The sequence below is a fragment of the Giraffa tippelskirchi genome, chromosome 6 (assembly GCF_054371585.1).
Source record: "Giraffa tippelskirchi isolate mGirTip1 chromosome 6, T2T-mGirTip1v1.2.pri, whole genome shotgun sequence".
Classification (NCBI taxonomy): Eukaryota; Metazoa; Chordata; class Mammalia; order Artiodactyla; family Giraffidae; genus Giraffa; species Giraffa tippelskirchi.
In genome coordinates this window covers 159,334,399-159,359,868 of record NC_137280.1, presented here as the reverse complement: position 1 = coordinate 159,359,868, position 25,470 = coordinate 159,334,399, and the positions used below count along the sequence as shown (strand labels likewise).

At 36.5% G+C, this 25,470-nt stretch overlaps 1 long non-coding RNA gene across 1 annotated transcript in view; it reads right to left on the bottom strand.

The window, feature by feature from the left end:
* The window catches only part of LOC145511509 (uncharacterized), a 161,549-nt gene that overhangs the window by 87,192 nt on the left and 48,887 nt on the right, over positions 1-25,470 (bottom strand). The window lies entirely within an intron of this gene.

Here is a 25,470-nt window from a genome sequence, read left to right as displayed (position 1 = left end):
TAGGATTTTTTACTAAAAATCCTTTTACTAAATCCTTTTTTTTTTTTTTTTACTAAAAATCCTTTTACTAAATTCTTTTTTTTTTTTACTAAAAATTTTAGTACTTCTTCATTGTACTAGAAAGGAGAATAATCTTGCCCTCTGAGACAACATGGATAGACCTTGATGGCATGATGCTTAAGTGTAATACTCAGAGAAAGACCAATACTGTGTGATCTCACTTATCTATGGAATATAAAAACAAACTCAAAGATACAGAAAACATATTAATGATTGCCAAGAAGCAGGGGATGAGGAATGGGCAAAATGGGTGAAGATGGTTAAAAGGATAAACTTCCAAATAAAAAATAAATAATTCCCAGGAATGTAGTGCACAGCATGGTGACTACAGTTAATTATAAGGTATATGTGAAAGTTGTATGGAGAGTCGATTTTTAAAGAAAGTTCTTATCACAAGAAAAAAGACTGTAGCTGTGTGTGGGGTGATGAATGTTAACAAGACTTATTTTGCTGATCCTTTTACAAAATCTAAAAATATCAATCATGTTATACACCTGATTCTAATATAATGTCCTGTGTCAACTATATCTTAACAAATTATTGACCAGAGATGTATTAATATGTCTTTTGTTACTCAAATATTATTGACCAGAGATGTTTCAATATTCACTTACATATAAAATTGCCTGATGCAAAGAGCCGACCTTCTAGAAAAGACTCTGATGCTTGGAAAGACTGAAGGCTCAAGGACGAAGAGGCAGCACAAGATGGTTAGATAGCATCACCAACTCAATGGGTATGAATTCCAGCAAACTCCAGGAGATAGTGAAAGACAGAGGAAACTGGCATTCTATAGTCCATGGGGTCGCAAAGAGTCAGACATGATTTAGCAACTGAACAACAACAATCGGTGGCCATAGGCATTAGTTTCTGCAAAAAATCCCCCAAAGAAAGAATATCTGTATCATAGTCATGAAAAATGTTTGAACAATATTTACTATCTTGTGTTAGTAGTATGAGAATTATATAAAGGGAAATTAGACATGGAGTTTTACATAAGCTATCCTACGTGGAGTCTTCAACTGTACCAAGTGATACCAGAACATCTTGACAGACGGGGAAAATAAAGAAAAACACATGATCCATCATATACAGTATACAAAGTATGTCATAAAACATGTTTTAGAAGAAAAGTTAATGATGGGAGAATATATCCAAGACTACTAGTAAGAACAATAAAATACTGAAAACCAGTTTGAAAAAATCATTCCTTGCCCATGTATACACCAATATTTGACAATATTTACCCCAACGTATTAGAATTATATTTCTGTTTGCTTGGGTTATGTATTTGCAAGTCTTCTACAAGAAAACATGTATTATTCTTGTCATTTTGAGCAACTACATCTATAAATTTTTAGAGTTAAGTGTAATTACTAGCAGACAGTCACACACACACACACACACACACACACACACATACACACACAATCCTCAATGCTTGCAACACAACATCTGCAAGTCAGTAAGAGAAAGATGTGACACACACCTTCTGTGCAACATCTAACTGCATCATACAGTCAAAATTAACAAGTTGAAATATATGTCTGTGTTTCTAGTTTTGGTTTGGTGAAGCTTCCATCTAAAACTGTAAAGATCCTCAAAAACTTTGCAATTATGATCCAGAACAAAAATATCCAGCTCCACTCAATTCCAACAAATGGCTTTGGCTTTCATGTGCGGTCATATTTTCTCTTCCATCAACTTTCGTAAACCTCCATTACATTTGTTTTGCTTGTACTTATTTTCGACTTGAACCTTGGACCATTTATTCAATATATATAAAGAAATAAGGTTGAAAATCTAGTAAAAGGACATATAGGATCTACCATTACAATAGAAATTGCAGAAATATTTTTAACTGATAGTGGGTAGATTACACATTTGTATAGGATATATTGTTCAAGAAAAGATATAAAGGACAAAAATTAAAATACTATGCTTTTATGATTGAATATAACTGTTAATAGAGAAGGAAGAGTGACATATGAAACAAAAAATGATTGAGAGTTTGGACATATACTTAACATCTCTTTTGCATACTCTTAGCTTAATATTATTTCAGGGAACAAGTTGGAGTTAGTTTAAGAATATATGTAAGGGTCAAGTCTGGTGACTGTACCACTGATCACACTTTGGAGGCAACTAAAATTTGTAGATGCTTTGGAACCTGAGAATCAAATTCAGTGGCTGGGTGTGGAGTAAGGGACTCATATGTCATCTGTGTTGAGATCATCAAGGAGTTAGAGTCAACAGAGTCAACGCAGGTGAAAGTGATTTATTCTGGAAAATAAAGCTTAACAGAATTTATGTTACCGATAAGAAAAGGAATACACCTACTAGAAAATTCATCCATAGACCACCAGCTTGTACCCCTGCCAGTTACCACTGATTTAGGAACAGATGGCATCATGGGTAGAGTCTTCTCTTTAGCACAGAGAGTTTCTATTTAAGAGGTAATATTTTCCCCAAATTTGAGGAGACATAAACTCTTTGAGAGCCAAAAGTAAAAGAAAGTGTAGAAATGTAATAGTATTTATACGGTCCATTTGCCTCGTCTCTTCCTAGAACACAGATATTTGTAATTAATGCAAATGCAAGCACGGCAGGACATAAAAGAGCTATTCAACTGAAATATTCTGTATGGATAGCCACCTCAAAGTAGATCATTAAAGTGATATTTCCTTAAAGTGGGCTAGCCGAAACCAAAACACTCATATAGACATTTGTCTTTCATAAAAATTAAAAAAATGCAAATTTCATGAAATGTGAAATACCTTGAATTCTTTATTCCAGTACAACCTTTCACACTGAAAATAACTGCTGTAATTGTATCAAAGCTAAATTAAGAATAAATATCAGGAATAGTAAGTGCTTCCGTTTGTCCACTGAAGTTTTCATTTCGTAGAAAGACAAAAACGTCACATTTGGGATTAGAAAATCTTGATGTGTGTCTTATCTAAGGAATGGTTTCCATACAATTTTTAGATCAGTCAATGGGCCAGACTGTTTAATTCCTCTCCATGCTACCTGAGGCCATTACCCCTTCATCCACAGGAGAAACCCTGAACTTTAGAGGCTCATATCATAGAATTATATCCCCTTTTTCTTCCTCCAACTTTTCTCTCTGATTTTACCAACTTCTCAGACTTTTCATGTATTTAATATTTCAATCTCTCTACTTCTGCATTTGTCTTTCTCACCACTCCTGTCATAATCTGGATAAATTCTGGGTTCGTCTAGACATGTGCACCAATACACCAGTTTTTCTTTTTTGTTACCATCCTCAGGTTGAATTCCCTTCATCACCTAGCAGTTCAGCCATGCATTACCAGAGCCACACCTTTGACATAATCATCTTCCAAACTGCTGTACTTCAGAAATACTCAATTTTTATCTGTCACTTTTTCAGGACGGTCTCTGGGATTCAGAAATAAAGCAAGCTTATGGAGAAATCAGATTCATATATGTCTTAACAATCTTAAAAGCTATGAGAAAGAATAAATTACTTACAAAGAAATGACAATTAAACTGACAGCATCAATAGACACCAGAAACAAATGGAATAGTGTTTTCAAAGTGCTAGGGGAAAATGATTGTCAAATTAAGCTTCCATGATCAGAATTAATGAGTGAAGGTGAAATAATGATACTTTTAGACACTCAGAGTTATTCTGCTCGTAACTCTCACTAAATGAACTACCATATTACACTAGATTTAAGATGTCATCAATTTTATGATGTACCAGTAAAAGAAAAATGCTGTTAATTAAACTATGATATGCCCTCAATAGTAAAGTGCATCCTAATTACAGAGATGTTAAAAAGATAAAAAAAACCTGTATCAGAGAATAAATTAAATAAAGATGAATAGAGGAAATACTTCATCAAGATGGAATGAACGCTGAAAGTGGAAATAAGATTTAAGAAACAATACTGAGCAAAGAAACTGGCAAGCATATTTGTAAATACAAGTGAAACCTGACAATGGCTAATAATAAGTAACTCTGTGACTTAAAAACAAGACTGAACTAAAATGCCAGACAACAGTAACGTGGAAGAGAAGGAAAAGATCATGTTAATGATTATCTACATAAATTTAAGAACGTTTTTCATTATTTTTCTTAAATTTATGTTTATTTACAGACATAAGCCTAAAGTATTTGTTCTAAATGCAGTGTTGCATCCTGCTATATGAATAAAAATCTCTACACTTTTACTTTACCTGTTTGAATGTCCTATCTGTAATGTCCTATTTCTATTATTTTAGAGAATTTTGATGAGAACTTCATAGAATAGTGGTATTAAGTTTCAGTTGCTGAGACGAGAGTTTGCTACCTTTTTTCTGTAATCTTTCATATTTTGAACTTCTACACATAACAATTAAAAAAAAAAAATCATCATCTTCCTCTTCCTGTGTATTTACCCAAGCCAGGAAAATAGACAACTGCTCTTTGTCCATCCAATCAATCCCAATGCCTCCTATTCTAGCCCTTCGATATCTCTTGATGTCATTTGATTTTTTCCTCTGCATTCAGTCTTGCTTCTCTTCCTAGCCACAAGCTATTTTCCAAACTGCAGCAGGAATGACCTTTTCAATGGAAAAATATCTGGCACGGAACTCCCCTACTTAAACTTTTTCAACACACTTCAGACTCTTTAGCAAAACATGTAAGGCCTTACCTAATCCATCTTTGAACACTTCTTTAAGATTGTGTCTCTTCCCTCTGTACTCCAGACTCCAGCCAACCTCAGTGAGAGTTGACTCTTAGGAAGGTGTGGCTTCCTAAGCCTACTGTCCAGCCCCACTCCTACCCTCTTGTCATCTGCCGTCTGGACCAGCACCCCAGCTGATCGTGAAAGACTAGATTAGACTCAGATGTCACCTCCCAGAAAAGCATCCTTGTCCCGCTCAAGGCTGTCTTCACTGCATTTTGTATGAGCCCCTACTTCTTCCAACTGCCCATCAAAATTAAACTGCATTATTTGCTAAGTTCTCTGACTCTGAACTTCTTGAGGGAAGCAACTCCATAATCACTGTAACTAGCAACACAGTTATCATTTACTGACGGCTGAATGTTACTAAGGCCCTGGCGCTGCGTTGGATGACTTGCCTGCGTGTCCAACAACTGTCAGAAGAAAATTCGCTTTCCATGTCAGTAGACAAATGCTCAGAGGGTAGGTGTGCAGTCTGAATGTACTCCACTCTCTTTGAGCACCATGGCTACTAAGGATGGAGCTCAGCTTCAACTTCCGATGTTTCACCTCAAGAGGGTTCATCATTAACCACCATCTCCTACCACTGCTTCCCAAATCCTGGTACAACAGCACCTCATTCACAGCAGGGGCTCAATGGACATATTTTAAAAGAAGGAAATAGGGGGTGATGGAAAGAGAGAAAGGCCAAGGGGGAGAAGGAAGCATGCTAGGAGCAGGGAGGGTGGAAGGAAAGAAAGCTGAGTTATGATGCAATCGCAGTACACCAGTACAAAACTATCATCACCATATTACTGCAATTATGAGAGACTGGGAATGCATTTCCTTAAGGAAATGGAAAAAAATTATGATAAGTGTCAATCTATAAGTGTGTAAAGAGTTGGGGACTGTATCATCCTTACATTTTTTGGAGAGAATATACGGAGAACCAGCTAAGATATCTGCCATCTCTAATGAATTAGTTTGATGAATGTAGTTTCTTCTGGTATGAAGGAATCTGGCTAGATAGTCTGTAGTTTTACCCACCAGGACTACTAAGGTTTCCTAAAAGGTTTCAGTCTTATAAAAAGGAAAGAAAAAAAAAAAAGAAGGGACTAGAGTAGGTTGATAATTTATATAAGATTATAAAGATCCAAATATAAATTCCTAGTAGTTTACCATTTTGGAAATAACAATTGCACTGAAATATAAGTCAATGAATTTGCCTGGAACATTATATATATAACTTACTTGGCTGTTGTGATTATTCTTATATGTGGGTTCTGACTATTTGCTGAGTCAAGAGAGAAAACAGATCTTTTTAAAGTATTTTTAAGATTAGATAATCAGTGAAAAACCCAAAGTACACATTGGCTTTTTTCTTCAGTGGACTATTTGATGTTAGTAACTGACTTTTAAAGAATAACATGAGGTTCTCTCCTTGAAAACAATCTAATAGTGGGCTCAGCTGGGAATGAAGAAGAAGATAGCTCTCATCTTAACAGTCTCCTTTCAAATCTTCAGCATAGCAAGGATTTCTCATTCCTTGATCTGGGTTTTAAATGTGCTTGCCATGGTATCTGGACAAAAGAATAAGTAAGGAAAACTCTAGGAGGAAATTAGAAATAATAAATCCTGAGATTTTTCTTACCTCTATTACCTATTTAGGGCCATAATATTCCTGAGTGGTGATAAAAACTCAAACTTGGATGTTTTCCATTTATATCCCACTGACCATTTATGGACTTCTGTAGGAGAGAAGGAGCTGATAAAATGAAAATACTGTCTAGATATATATTGATATAATAACTGCAATGCCAACACACAAGCAAATTTCCATTTTTTACCCTATATAGGTGTAATTATTTGACTAATAATTCAATTCATTATTTTCACATGCAAAAAAGAAGTATCAATTAGTAAACAGAGTAAGAATTTTATTTTAATGGCAGTCTGATAAAATTCTGCTTCATAAGGATAACACCTGAATTGTAGTTATGTTGTACATCAGTAAATGAAACAAGTATCCTATTTGGGGTCCACCCTCTGGTTTCATTCAGACCAACACTACTTAGTGTTCAAGTGATTTATAGCAATCTAGGAACAAGGAAAAAACTTTGAATCACATTATTAAAATTTTAATCTTTTAAAATTACTTTTCAATCTCTTCTTTTGACAAAAAGAGAGAAGAGTTAAAGTTTAGAACCTTTGGCAAACAATTGTATCTTGCTAGAATTAAATAATATTATTTGGCTTTCATAGTATTTACTTTTATTTTTCTCCTGTTTATTTCAGAGATTCTAGTTTTTCATTTAGAGTAGTTACATATAATTTCTTATAAATAAGTGCACTTAAGTAAAAAAGGCAAGTCAATTTAAAGAAAAATATTGGGGATAATTGTACAAATTCTATTTTTGATAAGGCAAAAGTCACAAGCATGATAGAAGGATGCCTGAAATCTGGCACAATAATGTTGTGTTAAGTAGTGACACAGCACTGATTGACAGACTAAATTCCTTCTATATCAGGAGATGGAAGTGAGAATTATCCTCCAAATGATACCCTGAACATTTGAGTCTCATTATCCTGCATAGATTTGTGCAGGGGTGCGTGAGTGTGTGTGTGTGTGCACTGCTAATGTTGGGTAATTTCCTCAGTTTGATGGCTCCTTTGCCTTACATTCACTGAGAAGTAGAAAGTTTGTGCTATTACACTACCAGGAAAATGAGTATAAACACCTTCAGAGTCCATGTGCAAAACCCACGGACAGATTCAGATTAAGTGCCTAAAGGGAACATTTGCAATGGTAGTAAGAATCCCTTCTTTCCCATTTGAAAAAAGACTCTGGTGCACAGTTTGTTCTTTCATTGCTTGCTGGTTCCATTTAAAGGGTCCACATGTTTTTTGGAATCTGAAACTCAGAGTAAAGTCAAATGGCATGCTGTAATTAGGGTGCTCATCTTTAGGAACAGAAAAGGGTGTGTGTAAGGCTTGAAAACCATTATGAACCATGAGGGAACCACAAGACCATTAGGCTGGTTGTTACTGTAACCTTTGGACTGAACAATTCATAACAGCCCCAGTTCAGAACCGTAGCAAAATTCAGAATTATTCAAGCTCTCTACATAACAGGAACTTAGCTTTCTCCAATGATAAACAGACACACATGAAGGAAAATTCCACTGACCTTCTCTTCACCTCTGCCTCAGAGGCCTAATTGCCTTAAGAAATAGTGTCAAAACAGAACACATACCTTCAGTCTCTGCAGTTTGGAGGAACAGGGAGGTGAATATTTTGCTTTTAAGTAAAATGGAATTTGATCAAAGTTAAGCTGTTGCATAATGATGAGCTAAATATTGTAAAGGCTTAAAAGGATGAATTAATAACATCTTTCTATATGCAGAAAAATGAAACATAATAAAAGTCTTGGGACAACAAATATAGCTGTCTTGGTTCATTATGACTCTGGTCAAGATAATCACTTCAGTAGTAGTGAGAGATACTGCTCTGTGTATGTGTGTGTGTGTGTGTAGAGAAAGAGAGGGAGAAAGAAAGAGTTTTAGCTTGTAGGAATGTTGGAAAACAAACTCTTATTTTACTCTAAGAACTCCAGCAACATCTAATAAAAAGTTAAATAGCAGATACCATCTAACTCAGTGATCTCACTTTTCATAATTTACATCTAATCAAACGTTGAACAATATATGTACAAGGGTGTTCATTAGAGCATTGTCATAACAATGGCAACAACAACAAAAAATCTGGGAACAATTAGATATCTATCAATGACAGAGTGGATAAACAACCCATGGTATAGCCATTTCTCAAATCCTATACAACTGTAAATACTAGCAAACAAAATAAATAACAGGTAAATATATATGTAAGCACAAAGAAAATTTTCCATGGTATTCTATATCAATAAGTTACAAATGTGTTTTAAAATAAGCAAACAAAATATATTTATACATACCTATTCATACATATATCTTATGTCTTTGTTTCTATGTACTGCTTATATTTTAAAAATATTAAATCATCTGAAATGTTATCCACCAAACAATTAGCATCAGTGAGGGGCTACTCCCATGACTTAATGGAAAGTGCTGTCTATGGGACAGGGACAGCAGGGCAAAGGAATGTGATAGAATAGTGTGTAGTTCTTAGGAAATACTTGTGTGAACTCCTAGACAGAGGTTGGAAATCCTATATCAGTAAAGGAGGGGGCAAACGCCTATGATTTGTGAGTTACTTAAATGTGCCTGTTAGGAAATCAACCCTGAATATACACTGGAAAGACTGATGCTCAAGTTTAAGTTCCAATACTTAGGCCACTTGATGCAAAGAGCCAACTAACTGGAAAAGATCCTGTTGCTGGGAAAGATTGAGGGCAGGAGAAGAGGGTGACAGAGGATGAGAATGGTTGGATGGCATCACTGACTCAGTGGACCTGAGACTGAGCAAACTCCGGAGATAGTGAAGGGCAGGGAAGCCTGGCGTGCTGCAGTCCGTGGGGTGCAGAGTCAGACATGATTTAGCGACTAAACAACGTCAATTGTATAAATCCTAGGAACTGCTGAGTTACAATTCTGTTTTTTTTTTTTTTCAATTTTTCCTCTAGTTGTTTGATAACAAGTAATGAAAAAACTAGATGAAAACATCTGTGCAAGAGTGAAGTTTGAGGAGGCACAATCACCCAACGGACACGCTAATGTTAATACTAATGCTAAGAACAGGCATTTGTAGAGAGCTTTAAGATTTAAAAAATGTGTTCACATAACAGTGTTTTGTTCACAGGCAGTCCTGAAATTAAATAATGCATCTACTTTGTCACGGTTACAGCATATTAGATACATTCATTATGAATGGAAAATATATAGGAAGAAATATTCACTCAATAACTTTGATTTTGTCATCAGTTGAAATGAATTAGTCAAAATACTGCATGTGGGTTACGTTCAGGAAGAAACATTATAGGCATACATTAAGATTTAAAACAAGAAAACCAGATAAATGTGATGCTGTGACTTTGTCACGAATGTGATTCTGAAAATTACAAAGCATGGTCACACAAAAGTCCTCTGATAAAAACCACAACAGATTTTTTTTCTTTCAAATATCCATACACCTGAATTATACTGTTTTAAAGAATAAAAATGTCTTTACAAATGTAAATCAAGTTATTTTGTTTTCGTAGTTTTAACTCTACATTATAGAGAACGTGGCCTCCATTCTGAGAAAGTGGTAAATGAAGACCCAGCAAAGTCTTTGAATTAATTTTCATGTTTGAATCAGATATTTGAAGACATGAGACCTAATAAAGGAGGAAGTAGAGGGAAAGAGGAAGAGGAAAATAGGTGGGAGGTTGTTTTCAAGAATATCAAAGAACCATTTCAGTGTCTATTGTAAATGTTTATTTAAAATTGAAAGTGGTATAGAGAGGTACAGAGAGGAAGTTTATAAAGAATTCAGGGGAAAGAACTGCTTCAACCCATGAGTTTCCTTAGTCTACCAAATAGAAGTTATTTTCTTCTTTTTTTGCATACAATGTTATTTTAGAAATTCCATATCCTTTTTTTAAAAACAAGAATTAAAAGCAACATAATTTAGAAATGACTGACTTCTTAAGTTTCTTCTAGTCCATAGAAATTCTCTTTAGGTGAAAGGACTCTCTATAATTAGTGTACATTCATACCTATTTCTTAAGAAAAGGAGCAGTAATAACAACAAAAATAAAACTGATTGTCAATTTTATTAGAATGCTCCAGCAAAATGAGCTTTGTCCCTATATAGGTTAACATCAAATGAGCTGACAATTTAAGTAAATGCTAGAAACAAAACTAAGTAGTTATTCTACCAAAGAACCAGAATTGAAGAAATAATTAAATTAGCAGAAATTTCACTCAAACCAATTGATTCTATAGTTTTATTTAAATGACCTGATAATAATCTTGGTCCACCCTAAAAAGAACACATTTTACCCTAGGCAGAGTTAGAGAGTAAAAAGTTTAAAACGAAATCCTCAGAGGCAAAAATAGTTCAAACTGGCCAAATCTTCTTAAAGTGAATTTCTGGAGGGTGTTTAAATTATTTTGCAGATTAGTAGTAAAACAGTATAGTAAATATTATTACAAATACCCCTCCAGTGTTTAGAAATATTTTTCTAAATAATTTCCTTGTAAAAGAAGTTTGGTCAAGATCTCTTAATTTTTGTGATTAAATAATGTCTTACCAATGTGGCTTTTATTCCAAATGTAAATACAGTCACTTGCATTGGTATTTAATGGATTCACTGACAGCTTGCTACATAATCCAAAACTCAGCTACAATGCCTTCTAAGTATTTGTACCAAGGGAATCATTTTTGTTTCAATTCTCGTTCAGCATCTTTAGTGTGTGTGTGTGTGTGTGTGTGTGTTAGGTCTCTCAGTTGTATCTGACTCTTTGAGACTCTGTGGACTGTAGCCTGCCAAGCTTCTCAGACCATGGAATTCTCCCGGCAAGAATGTTGGAGTGGGCTGCCATTTCCTTCTCCAGCGGATCTTCCCAACCCAGGAGTCAAAGTCAGGTCTCCAGGACTGCAGGCAGATTCTTTACCACCTGAGCCACCTGGGAAATCCCAACATCTTCAATATCTGCTATTTAACTACAGAGTAATCTAAAACCTTTTTTCTTTCTGTGTTTTTTGTTTGTTTGTTTTTAGTTTCATATAAGTAAGTACTCAAATAGATAAATTTGGTGTGTGGTTTGTAAAGTGAATACACACATTAACAACAAAAGATCAGAGAGAGAAATTAAGGAAATAATTCCATTTGTCACTGCATCAAAAAGAATAAGATACGTAGGGATAAACCTACCTATGGGGCTTCCTGGGTGCCGCAGCGGTAAAGAATCTGCCTGTGATGCAGAAGACACAGGAGATGCCGCAGGTTTGATCCTTGGGTTGGGAAGATTCCCTGGAGAAGAGAATGGCAACCCCCTCCAGAATTCTTGCCTGGAGAATCCCATGGACAGAGGAGCCTGGCAGACTACAGTCCATAGGGTTGCACAGAACTGGACGCCACTGAAGCGACTGAGCACACACAAACCTACCTAAGGAAGCAAAAGACCTATACACAGAAAACAATAAGATGCTGGTCAAATAAATCAAGGATTTTCAGAAACAGATGGAGAGACATATCATGCTCATGGATTGGAAGAACCAATACTTTCAAAATGACTGTGCTAACAAAAATAATCTACAGATTCAATACAATCCCTGCCAAGTTACCAAGAGCATTGTTTCATAGAATGAGAACAAAAATGTTTTGTGTGTATGGAAACAAAAAAGACCTTGAATAGCCAAAGTAATCTTGAGAAAGAAAAATTAAGCTGGGGGAATCAGGCTCCCTGACTTCAGATTATACTACAAAGCTACAGTAATAAAAAATAGTGTGGTACTAGCACAAAACAGAAATACAGATCAATGAACAGTTTAGAAAGTACAGAGATAAACCCACGCTTCTATTGTCACCTATTGTATGACAAAGGAAGCCAGAATATACAATATATAAAAGACAGTCTCTACAATAAGTGGTGCTGGGAAAACTGGACAGTTACATGTAAAAAAAATGAAATTACAACATTCCCTAACAGCATACATGAAAATAAACTCAAAATGGATTAAAGGCCTCAATGTAAGATAAGATACTATAAAACTCTTAGAGAAAAACATAGGCAGAACACTGACATAAATCACAGCAAGATATGTTTTAATCCACCTCCAAGAATAATGAAAATAAAAACAAACAAATGGGACCTAATTATACTTAAAAGCTTTTGCACAACAAAGGAAACTGTAAACAAAGTGAAAATTTAAGCTTCAGAATGGGAGCAAATATTTGCCAATGCCACGACCAGCAAGGGGTTAATCTCCAAAATGTACGAACAGCTTATGCAGCTCAATATCAGTAAAACAAAGAACTCAATCAAAAAATGGGTGGAATATCTGAATAGACATTTCTGCAAAGAAGACATATAGCTGGACAAGAGAGGCACATGGGGTGTTGAGAAAAGGGAGCCCTCTTACACTGTCGGTGGGAATGTAAATTTGTACAGCCACTGAGGAGAACAGTATAGAGGTTCCCTTACAAACTGAAAATAGAGCTGCCATATGCTCTAGCAATCACACTCCTGGGAATATAACTGGAGAAAATCATAATTTGAAAAGGTACATGTACCCTGATGTTCACTGCAGCACTATGTACGATAGCCAAGACATGGGAGAAACCTAAATTTCCACTGATGGAGGAACAGATAAAGAAGATGTGGTACATACACATACAGTGGGATATTATTCAGCCATAAAAAGAACAAAGTAATGCCTTTGCAGTGACATGAATGGACCTAGAAATCGTGATCTTGAGTCAGATGATAAAGACAAATTTTGTATGATATCACTTACATGTGGAATCTAAAAAAAAAAAAAAAATGGTACAAATGAATCTATTTACAAAACAGAAAAAGAGTCACAGATGTAGAAAACAAACTTATGATTACCAAGAGGGAACAGTATGAGGAGGGACAAATTGGGAGAATGGAATTGACATATACACACCACTATATATATAAATAGTTAATGAGAACCTGCTGAATAGCACAGAGAACTCTAGTCAGTACTCTGAAATGACTTTTTTCAGAACAAATTCTAAAAAGGAGTGGAGATATATATATATATGATTCACTTTGCTGTACAACAGAAACTAACACAACATTGTAAATCAACTATATTCCAATAAAAATTAATTTAAAAAATAAAGTGAATAACATCTTATCTGGGGTTCCTGGAAATTGAAACTGTCTCGTATATCTCTTTGATACCACTAGCTGATGGAGATAGTGTTTAATAGGTTTGTCTAAATAGGATAATGCTTGCAAGGCTTAAAAATATCACCACATTTTCTATCTTTACTATATCAACTAATTATTTTGAGCAAGTCCTCAAAGAGCACCTCTTACCTTTTATCAATATTCTAGGTACAAGGAAATCATATGCAAGGAAGGGATATAAGACATAGCCTATGCTCCTAAGAAACAGACTAGACTGATGAAAGTGAAAGGCACTCAGTCGAGTCCAGCTCTTTGCAACCCCATGGACTACACAGTCCATGGTATTCTCCAGGCCAGAATACTGGAGTGGGTAGCCTTTCCATTCTCCAAGGGATCTTCCCAACCCAGAGATCGAACCCAGGTCTCCTGCATTGCAGATGGATTATTTACCAACTGAGCAGTCAGGGAAGCCCCTAGACTGATACAGAGCATATAATGTACTATGCAGTGATGACATGGAATATAGTACAAATAAGTGGTATGACAGGGACAAAAACACAATATGATTGGTGCCCTACGGAGGACCATTTGATGCTGATGTGAGATGCAGAAAATTGTCCTGGGAGAGGGTTGTTTTTTTTAAAGAAATATAAACTGAATCTTGAAGGTGAAGTTGAAGAAAGCCAGGTGGACATGTTAAAGATGCTTTTCAAGGGTTAGAGGCATGGAAATGTAGGATACATTCGGAGAATGACTAATCATTTTATTCTCTTGGTGGGGTTTATTATATTTAGAAGCTGCTGCTGGTAAGAATAAATAGATAACAAAGGTCAGATTAAAAAGGGTCAGCTCTGCTGAACTATGAATATTTTATTTTACCCTGAAGGTTATGGAGAGCCTTTAAAGGGGGGTGACATGTCTAGATGTGCATTTAGGGGACTACACTACTACAGGAGTATAGAATATGGTACATAAGTATGTGATGAGCAGAAGAAATATTAGCTGGGGATTGCTTGGCAGTAATTTAGATGTAGATTACTGACATTGAGAGAAGAATAGGAAATAGATATGAGATATTTAAGTAGGCTATGCACCAAGACTTAATAATGAATTAGAGATTGAGAGAAAGCTAGATGAAGAGGGGGTGTGGATTATAAGAAGGTTTCTCACTTAGGAGACTGGATTCCAGGGCTACTGCTTTGCATTACATAAAATCACTGTTTTTTTTTCTTGAAAGTTATCCCTTCATCCATTTATTCCTTTGATATCAAACTCCCCTTACCCTCCTCAGTGAATAGCTGGACAGATGAAGTGCCACGAGCTACCCTACTTGATGCCAGCTAACTACATATTTTCCACTAATACTTCACTGGTTATTACCTTGAGGAACTTTTCATTTACCTGTCACTCTTAAATGCACCAAAGAGTTTCTAGTGATAGAAAAGCCAATCAGTGACAAACTGCATTATATGGACCCATAATAGTGGAAAGATAAGACATAATAATTGATAGAACATTGAGATATTAAAATATGTTGTACAGATTCTTCTGGAAATTTCACTGAAGGAGATATCCAGATAACAGACTAAACTTTTCTTCACCCAGAAAACTATAAATTTAGGAAACATGTTGAATATGGATAAAACACATATCTCTGATATACTTGATAAACGTTGACTATTTCATACATATTTCAGTTCCCTGAGAATGTGTACCAATAATGAAAAGAATGTTATTCCTGATGCAAATATGAAAGGACAATATTTCCTCAATATAATTTCACCTGATTTTTTATTAAATTATTTTACCTAACAGTATCTTAGAGTATAAACTGTATTATACAATCATGTTATATTAACTTAGCTCAGTTGGTTAGGAAAGAAAGTGAAGTCGCTCAGTCGTGTCCGACTCTTTGCGACCCCATGGATTGTAGCCTACCAGGCTCCTCCGTCCATGGGATTCTCCAGGCAAGAATACTGGAGTGGGTTGCCATTTCCTTCTCCAGGGGATCTTCCCGACCCAGGGATCGAACCCGGGTCTCCGGCATTGGAGGCAGACGCTTTAACCTCTGAGCCACCAGGGAAGTCCAGTTGGTTAGGATATGGGTATTGTAGTGGAGGTTGATAATTTCTTGTATTATTCATCCTGCTGGTCTTTGCTTCTGTTACAGACTCTCCCTGCATGGTTACCCAGTTATGTTCTCCATTGCCCAGCATCCCATCCAGCTATTGGTATCTTACAACTAAGTTGTTTCTAGTAGGATATGAGGAGATACATGTCCAACTTTCAGGTCGTGTCCTTAATTTGTCTTAGTCACCTCTTTTTCTCTTCCCACTGGTTGGCAAAAGGCAAGAGAAGGAAATTTTCTTGGACCCAGAGACAGAAGCCGCATGACAAAGAAAGCGGTGTCAACCCATCAGTGTGAATTCTGGACTGTCACATTGAGCCTTCCCACACTGAGCATTTTCTCCTGCAGCATTAGATAAGAGAAAGAAATTTACAGCTACCAAGGGTATTATTTTTTGGCTCTGTTACAGAAGCTTAATCTGTATCTAGATACAACTAGTGATAACGACAACAGTTTTCAGCCCCCATGTAACACAGTCAGTGGTCTTCACACAGGAGCAACTATCTCAAACACATGCCATATAAGAAACATGCTTTACAAAGGAACTGGGCCAGGTTGGAGACAGAGAGATGAGGATCATGCAGATAGAGCATAGCAAAATAATTATCAGGGCTGGAAAAAAATGATTGAACCACATGAACTGTTTTGTTCCCACTCTCCCCCACCCTGCATTTCCAAACTTTCCCAAACTAAGTCCAAGCTCAACATTTAGGAAACTTGAGTATGTGGGAGATGGACCAGCAGAACAGCATTCTACCTGGAACCTGAGACTGGTTTAGGACGCTTAGCTACAGTGATAATAACCCATAGGGTTATGACTGCTAAACCACTATATGCATCTGTATTAAAAAAAAAAAACAAAAACAAGAAAAAACACCGAATTGACCTGACTTCCTTGCACTGAGTAAAACCTACAAACAAGGACACAGTTGGTCAGGGATGTGGTCATTTGGACTTTCCATTACAAAAAAGAAAAAGAAAAAATCCTCGCTCATTTTCACTTCTTGCCTCCCACAAACTACATTTGGATTTTACACCTTAGACTATGACATCTTACTTCTAAAAACTAAAATGTAAAGGTTTGGGCGGTATTATTCATCAGCTTGTTTAAAAATGCATTTGAATTCATATTTATAGCATCATGCAAATATAAATATCATGAGGCAAGAATAAACACTGTGCCTTAAAGTGTTTCATTCCAAGAGTCTGTGGAAACCTTTAGAAGTGGGCAGTAAAAAAATCACACTGCCTCATTTTATTTATGATCTACCCTTGAGGAGTGGGCAGACCAGAAAATTTGTGCATTTCTTCAGAAGTCAGCTTCATCTGGGAATAGGACAAGGTGTGAAACTGAGACCAAAGTCTCAAAGTAATGAGGCTGACGGTGGAATGTGAATTAATGTAACGTAGATTCTATTTTTCCCTTGGTTCACAGAGACTTCAGAGCTACCAAAAAACTCATCTGAGAATACCCTCCCAAAATACAGCTGATCTTGAATTCATGATATTTCAAAATTAATTACCATGATTCCAAGATGCTATGTGGGTTACAAATGCCCATATTAGTCTTTTAATAACAAACTATAGACCCAGTAGAGGTTAACTGAGATCCTAATAATTTAGACCCTGATGTGTTCAACATTTCTGCAAAACTTAAATGGAAATGTGTGCCTTAAGAGCTTAACATTGACCTTAACAAAGAAACTGTAGCTGAATATAATTGAACAAAGCATGCAAAGTAAACTATATGACTTAAAAAGCAGAATGAGTTAATACATCTAGGTAATTTATCACTGGTTTTACTGGGATTAAAAAAAGTCTGAGAAAGAATACGACTATTTTCAGAGTGGAAGAAAGAAGTACTTGTTAACTCTTTAAAGAGACTTGCCTATTGGAGACATCTATCAATTTCAAATAAATATACTTATCAGCATAAAGAAAATATTCTTGTACCACTAATAAGATTTATTTGAAAGGCATTCCTTTAGTTTTTCCATTTTTTTTTTTTCATTATTCCATACTGGAATGGCTCTTTAAAAAATTGTTGAGTGATTTACTTAAAATCCAGAATTTTACTAAAGTTAGAATTTTAAAATTTACTTTCCCATCCCCCCTTTTTTTCTGCAATACAAATGAGATGGTAGAATAAGAAGGGAAATACAGATAACCATTTTGAGAAAATATCTTTTGAAACTGTTACTTCCTTGTCAGAACAAACATCCTTATTAAAGGGATACAAATGAAATTATGGGAAAGGGTTATAGGACAAAACAAAGAAAGTAGTAGTAGATGTAGTTACACTGTTCCAAATGACTGCTTAGTTCTGAGAAACTGGTTTGGTTTGGTGTAAATGGAGCTTAATGGATGATAAATAAATCTATTGGCTAGAAGATCAGACAGCAAAATAAATTAATATATTCAGAGACTGAGTGATAAAAACTCTTTCTTCCTTGATAGTACATTTTTTCCCAAAGAATCTAAGAATATTTATAATGATCATATTTATTTGGAAACCCTTCATCTGGATGCTAGGAACTCAGCCTGAATTAAGTATACGTCATTTATGTCTCATAATTTTAGCCAAGTTAGTATTTTCATATATTTCATATATCTCATTCTTTGTTGGCATAAAACAAAAAAACAGAAAAGCAATAAGTAAAATATAATGTATATTTATCATAAGCTGATACAGGAAAATTTGCTGCTATTTGGAATTTTTAAGAAACCTGCAAATGCATCAGTATCAAATTCAAGAATAATATAGTCTTGAAACTTACTAAAGGACACATAACTCATTTGGTCTAGTAAGCTAGGGATGAAAACAGCTAGGAAAGGCCCCCCATGTTTTCTTAGTAAATTAATGTTTTAACATAGCTCCAGAATTTTCCCTGCCTGATAAATGAGCACAATGTATAATATGGATAAAAACTGAGACCTAAGTATTTCAATTTAACTACAAATATCTAAGGACTGTAGACACGCTTACTGTACACTATATATTTAAACCACATACTCCAGTCCCTATATGACCAACTAACAATGGACTGGTCAACTCATATATTCTTTTAAGTTGGCCAAAGTGAATTCTTCTTCCTTACAGAAACAACTTCTACTCTTGTCCTTATCTAATTACTATTTAATTACTATTATCACCTCTCTCCTATTTTTCTGGACTATCATATTTGATTCCAAATTCTTTTTCATTCACCTTTTTCATCAACACAGTAATTCACAAAAGTTGATCCATTTTTATTTTTTTGGACACTCTGCAAAATGCTTCCTCCTTTCCATTCCAACCTTCATTGCTTTAGTTTAGAATCCTAAAATTTCACCCTTGAACTCTCGCCTGTTTTCCAAACTTCTGTCTTTGCCTGTAACACCTTTTTCTTTAAAGACATTTCTGTACCTTGTTGCCAAATTAATTTTCCTTGAATATCATTTTCATCACAGCAGTTGCATGTTTGATAACTTGGGAGACCTTCAACTCCCGAACTTCATGTGTCCTGTGTGACACTGGATGTGTAGTATTCCTCTCTGGTCTCTGTTTCAAGTGTGAAACAGATCTTTCCGATCCTCCCACTGTCTATAGCAGAAGTTCTTAAACTTGGCTCTTCAGAAGAGTTACCTGTTACATTGTTATTTCCCATTTGTTATGCATTCTCCATCCTCTCTACCATGTTCTGGCCCCAGGAGGATAACACCCCAGAATGCACCACCTGGATTCCCTTGCCCACTGGGTTTAGCCAATGGGAGGCCGTAATAGAAGACAGGTAGACAGAGGAGAGAGGTCAGAGTATTTTTTCCTAAGTCTTTTTCTGTTTGGGAATCACTTCTCTAACAATAGTTTTGTCCTTACAGTTCTGGCTTAGAGGCTAAATGAATTCCAGATGTAACTAATTTCTGGCCACCTTCTCTTTTTGTCATATTAATCTTGCTCACACTTTAATAAGTTATCCCTTCAATAAGGCCTTTTGCTTTGAATCATTTTTTTTGGAACCCTAATCAGTGTATGTGAAGAGATTTTCTTTCTTTAATACAATGCTCAGAACTTACTCCACACCAGTAAAATCAGAAGCCCTGGGTGTGGGTCCAGGTAGAAGTCTTTATAAAAGATCTTTCTTGTAGGTTATAAAGAAAGTGAAAGTTTCTCAGTCATATCTGACTCTTTGCATCCATGGAATTCTCCAGGCCAGAATATTGGAGTGGGTAGCCTTTCCCAGGGGAAAAGATCTCCAGGGGATCTTCCCAACCCAAGGATTGAACTCAGGTCTACCACATTGCAGGTGGATTCTTTACCAGCTGAGCCACCAGGGAAAGTTCAAACATATTATATCCCACCCAAGGCTATGGATAATTTGATACTAACCATTCTTTTCAGCCAAGCAGATATTACAGGAAAATAAAAATCTCCCACAATAAAATGTGGCTAGGTGATAATATTGCCAATAGGCTAATTTAAAGAAACATTAGCAAAAATCATAAACAAATATAACACACATTGGACCAGCTGCTTACATGCTGAAAAGTAATGTTTCCCAAATGGAGCAATAACCAGAATCAGGAGGAATAACTGCAACAAAAACTAGAAAGAGGTGACTAGAGTTCATGAAATATATTAAGTAGGGGAGATCTTTCAAGGTATCATATTCTTATGTATCTCATACCCTTGAAAAGCAAAGTCTCAAAACATCATTTTCACAATATTTTAGTCAAGTATCTCTTTTCATTTGCTCAGTTATTAAGAAGTCTCACATACGACCTGCATATTCTCTCACTTGCCTTGATTACCATTGGTTCACATGCTAACAAGCAGAGAAATGGACCAATGAGATTGTAGTCGGGGTGAAAATTAAAGATACCACTTTTCCTCAATTACACAGGAACTGATGATGTTTGGGGTGAACACGTGGTAGTTAGTGCCTTTGGTTATTTACAGATCTAGGATTCTGGGATGATTTTAAGTCATGATTGTCTGACAGATAACTTCTTCCCTTGTGTCTGTCATAAAGGCCTGTTTCAACTCCTCTGATCTCAGCTGGGTGGCCACTGTTAACTGCTGTTGGGAAGCGGTTTCAAATCAGCAGGTCAACCCAATCTTTTGAAGACAGAGCCATTTATTCAATAGTTAGAGTTCCAACCACAAGCAACCAAAGCAGCATAAATTTGATGTCTGGAGCTGGTCATTAAAACAGGGTTTTACTGGATGTGGTCTTTAGTTGAGTCAGTAACATCACAGATAAAATGAAATGATAAATGTGCATTCGTGGCAGTTGTATAATTTATTTACCCCAGATCTATATACAGAATAGCTGCTTGAGGATTCAATGTTTTATTTCAATTTGTTCTGGCACCATTGTCTCTATCTGTGTTTGGTTTAGGGCGGGGCAGAGAATACGATGGTGATGACAGCTATGAGTAATTTACCTGGAGTCCAGCAACTAATATCACCATCGGTTTTTATTGTTCACAGACATAACAGATCTTGGATGAAGAATGCTGTGACTTTAATTTCAGTGCCTAAAAGAAGAGGCAAATGGATGCCAATTTTAGTTATAGTATTTTGCCAGAAGAACTAAATTATTTCAGTTAGTGAGATATTTTGGGGGGAGGTCAGCTCTTCCATAAAGAAGAACAAGGTGGTAATGTTTGATTACCTGAAATTTTTAACCTTTAGCCAGTTTGGCCAAGTGCAAGAATGTAAAACACTTCTCAGGAAAAGAATTATTTTTTTTCTGTTTCTGTTAAAAATATTTTTTGAAGTATAGTTGATTTATAATTTTGTGTTAATTTCTGCTATACAGCAAATTGACTCAGTTTTATATATATATATTTTATATATATATATATATATGGAAAAAAATTATTTCATTTATAGAGAATTTTCCTCCAACATGAAACTTGTAGTTTCATATTTATCAGGATGTATTAGGCTGTCATTAGTAGCCAACAGTGAATCAGGTGGTGACTTTGAGCTGTCTAAAATACTCTTTAAAGCCTTTCATTCCTCTGGCTATAGTCAGATGTGAAAAAGCTGTTCTCTCTTCAGTCAGTTCCAAGGCCCAAACTATTTAGTGTTTAAGCAAGGTTGTGTCCTGTAGAAGATATTCCTTCATGCTAGACTTACTGTTCATTACACAGGAAGATTATAAAACCATGTAAATGAGCAGTGAAAGGGGAAAAAAAGCCTTTCTCAGTCAGTCAGAATGTGTTTATACTATAATCAAGACACTTGAGCCGCTTTAGAATGATACAAAATCTCAGCAGGTATTGTGGGTTTTGGAAGGGATTGCGTGACTATGTCATTAGAAAACCATATATATATATTTTTTCGGTCTTTGAATTCTTCAACAACAACCCAAAAAAAAAAAAAAAATGACTTTGGCAGAGAGAAGAATAGTATGTCTTCTAAACACTAAAAAATTCTCTCAGAGGCCTTTCCAAGATGTTTTGGATGGCTCCCTGCCTCTCACTCTCTGGCAGCCTGCTCCTCCATCAGTGTTTGCAGAAGGTCAATAAAGCCCGTGCAGGCGGGCACCGTGGAGTGCATGTGTGAGAAAGTCTGCTGTTGTTGCGGTAAATGCAGTGTCCGCAGATTCATTAGGAATGCATTTGTTCCTGGAAGTGCTAGCTATTCCGGTAACTGGCTGCCGCCAATGTTTTTAACCAGATTCTCCACTTTTATGCAGACGTTACAGGGCACAAAACCAGTCTTCTGTTCTCACTGCCTGCATCAATTTGTAGTTTGTTACTTGATCAGCTCGTTTTACCTTTCGTCTGGTGTAAAGGGCAGTCTGGGACACTGGAGTTATGTCTGGGGCCTTCTTATTAGACTTTATGATGAAAAGGGGCTCTCGAGGGCAAGGAAAACTCTGAATCTACTTATTTGGCTCTGCAGAAAATAACGGGCGTAAAGAAGAGCTGAAACATTGTAGTTGGTGTGAAAATTGGAGGAAAATAACTTTTACCTTCCAGATTTTCTCATACATAACAATAGGAAGAGATTATATTTTGTGACTTCACTAACATGTTAATAATCTTTTTTTTTTTTATGAAGAATTCTTTAGAGAACAGACTTGTGATTGTCAAGGGGAGAGGGGGAGTGGGGAAGGGAGTCGATTGGGAGTTTGGGATTTGCAAATACAAACTATATTATATATATGTGTATCTGAATCACTTTGCTGTACACCAGAAACTGACACAACATTGTAAATCAATTATACTTCCATGAAATAAAATGTGGGTAAAAGAATTCTCTCTTTCTCTCTGTGAGAAAATGAAACAAAACAAAACAAAACACCTCCATTCTTTCTAAGCAACACTTTTGCAAGCTAGCCCTTCTGAATGCAATTCTCACACTGCATGGAATCTATAAGGAGAAATCAGACAAGGCGAAATGCGGCTTAAACACCAAGACCAACGCTGCCACTTTTAACCTGATCTGACCACCAAGATGAAAGGAGAAAACACGAAAGAAAAACGTTTTCTCCTTCTCCCAAGACAGCTCTGGTCTGGTTTTCTTGAAGTAATGTCACCGTCAGGGGGTGACAACATTGAACTTCCTGTGATAACAGTATCTGACACAACATGGCCGCAGCTGACTTGTAACCAGCGTGTTAGAACGCGAGAGAAGTGTGAGGCCCTTCCATCACGAATGAAACACATCTGTCCAGGAAATACACTTCGCTGTGCCAAAATGCTTTTAGTGTATCTGGCCCCTGAGTGCCCTCTCAAGCTACAATTCCCTGTCAGCAAGTACCTTGTAATTCCTTTCCTTTTATGTTGATGAAAGTCTTGATCTATTATGCCAATAATGCATACTTTCCACAGTCTCCCAGAAACTGTTCCTCAGCCCTGGGCACGGGAGATCACGCTCTGCTACTCAGACAACCAGCCTCAGAGAACAGCATCAGCCCTTACAGAAAAGCAGTAGCAAGGTGGTCAGACTTTCTAGCAGGGCTCAAGTTCCACTTCAGGAAAGAAAAGGCCAATGGTGAGATGAGACACTGGAGAATATAAGGCTTCATGTTGAGAGGGAGCCAAGAGTGAGTCAAGAAAGGATTTGACTTGCTTCATTCTCCAACCCGGTGGGTTCTGACTGTATCCAGTGTGTTCAGGTTAGGGTGAGTCAGAGCTGGAAATCCCCCCTGGGGTTTCACGTCCACTAGCAGTAGCGACAGAGCCTCAAAATGAAGCCTGGATAACCCCTACCCCCATTCTTGAGAAAAACCATAGGAGCCCAGGTTGTCTCTCTGGTCTAACTTACTCAGGCATTCAGAAGTCACCATGTTCACACTCCTTTGGAAGAGCAAACTGAATTCTTCAGCTCAGGAGTTCAGGGCTTAGCACAATCAGAAAAGACTCATGGGAAAGGACCCAGGTGAGAGTAGTTCTAAGCAGCACTGATGTTTTACCCAGACCTAGCGTCAGAGAGGTGAGGAAACCCATTCAGAGAGGTCGAACGACTTGCCGCAGGCTAGAGGGCTACTAGGTGGCAGAGCAGTGATTCAAACCAGGCAGCCTGGCTCCGAGTCCAGCCCCTAATCACTGCACTCTCACATTCCAGGATCATTAAACACGAACAGAAACAGTGCTGGGTAAATGACCACTGAGGTCACAGTACACGCCGATGATAAAAGCAAGAAGACAATCCATCCACTTCTGAACCCCTGACCACTTGTGGTTAGGCCTCTGAAACACAGCCAAAGGAGAGCTGAGAAATGTCCGTCAGCTCTTCCACAGCCCAAGCTACCCTGGACAAAATCCAGCCCTTTGAATGTGGCTTTTTTTAGGTTAATTATTTAATCTTCTGTTCCTGAAGTGTTCAATGAAAACAAAACAAAGTCTCACATTCCAAATTCCCTCAGTTGGTGTCTCAGATCCTACATTTTATATCCAGAATTCAAAAGGAAGATGGCATCTTTGAAAGCAGCACTGAAGTCTCATCAGCGGTTTTCTTTTCTGATAAGATGACGCAGGGAAAAAACCTGCTTTATTATAGAAGTCCTCAACAGTTGCAAAAGTTTCAAGTATAGTCCTTAGTGGACGTTTCTCAATGAATAAAACAGGATTTGCAACAGACCTTTTAGCCTCCATACCCCAGGTATGGTGAGAGGAGGATACTAAATCCCATGGTGGAGCTATAACTCAGACTTCCAGCTCCATATTCATATGATTCTTTAATATTTATTGACAAGCACTATTTGTTGGAGGCCCAAGTCAGCCGAGCATTTAAAATCATTTCCCTCAGTAGAAACTCTGGTCTGTAAAAATAACTTGGCAAATAATTTGTAAGTGATGTTCTTAAGTGATCGGAACGCCATCTAAGGCAATATTGAAGTTCGGTATGCTATTTTAAAGAAGGGGCACACAAAAGTTTCCAATACAATTTATTATGTAACAAAGTCGTAGACGGAAAAAAAAATCCTTAATATTCTTCTTCAAGTAGATATAACTGATAGAAAAGCACTCCATTTAAAACATGTCATTGCAAGAGTGACTTAATTATCCTTTTCGGCTTTTGAATCATGTGTTCAAGCTTTGTAACCTTTCCATTAAAAAACAAAACAAAACAAAAACCCTGCCACTTACACAGTCGTTTAGGAGCTGTTTTCAATAGGAAAAGAAAAGGAAGCCAACTGAAGAATTAAGTAACCATAAAGTAAGATGTGGCCCATTTTCTCTTTGATGTGACTCTGATGATTTTATCTATTTAATTCAAATATGTTTAAATGTATATGTAATGAAACATGCAGTTACATAAGCTGTAGCCATACAGATTGAC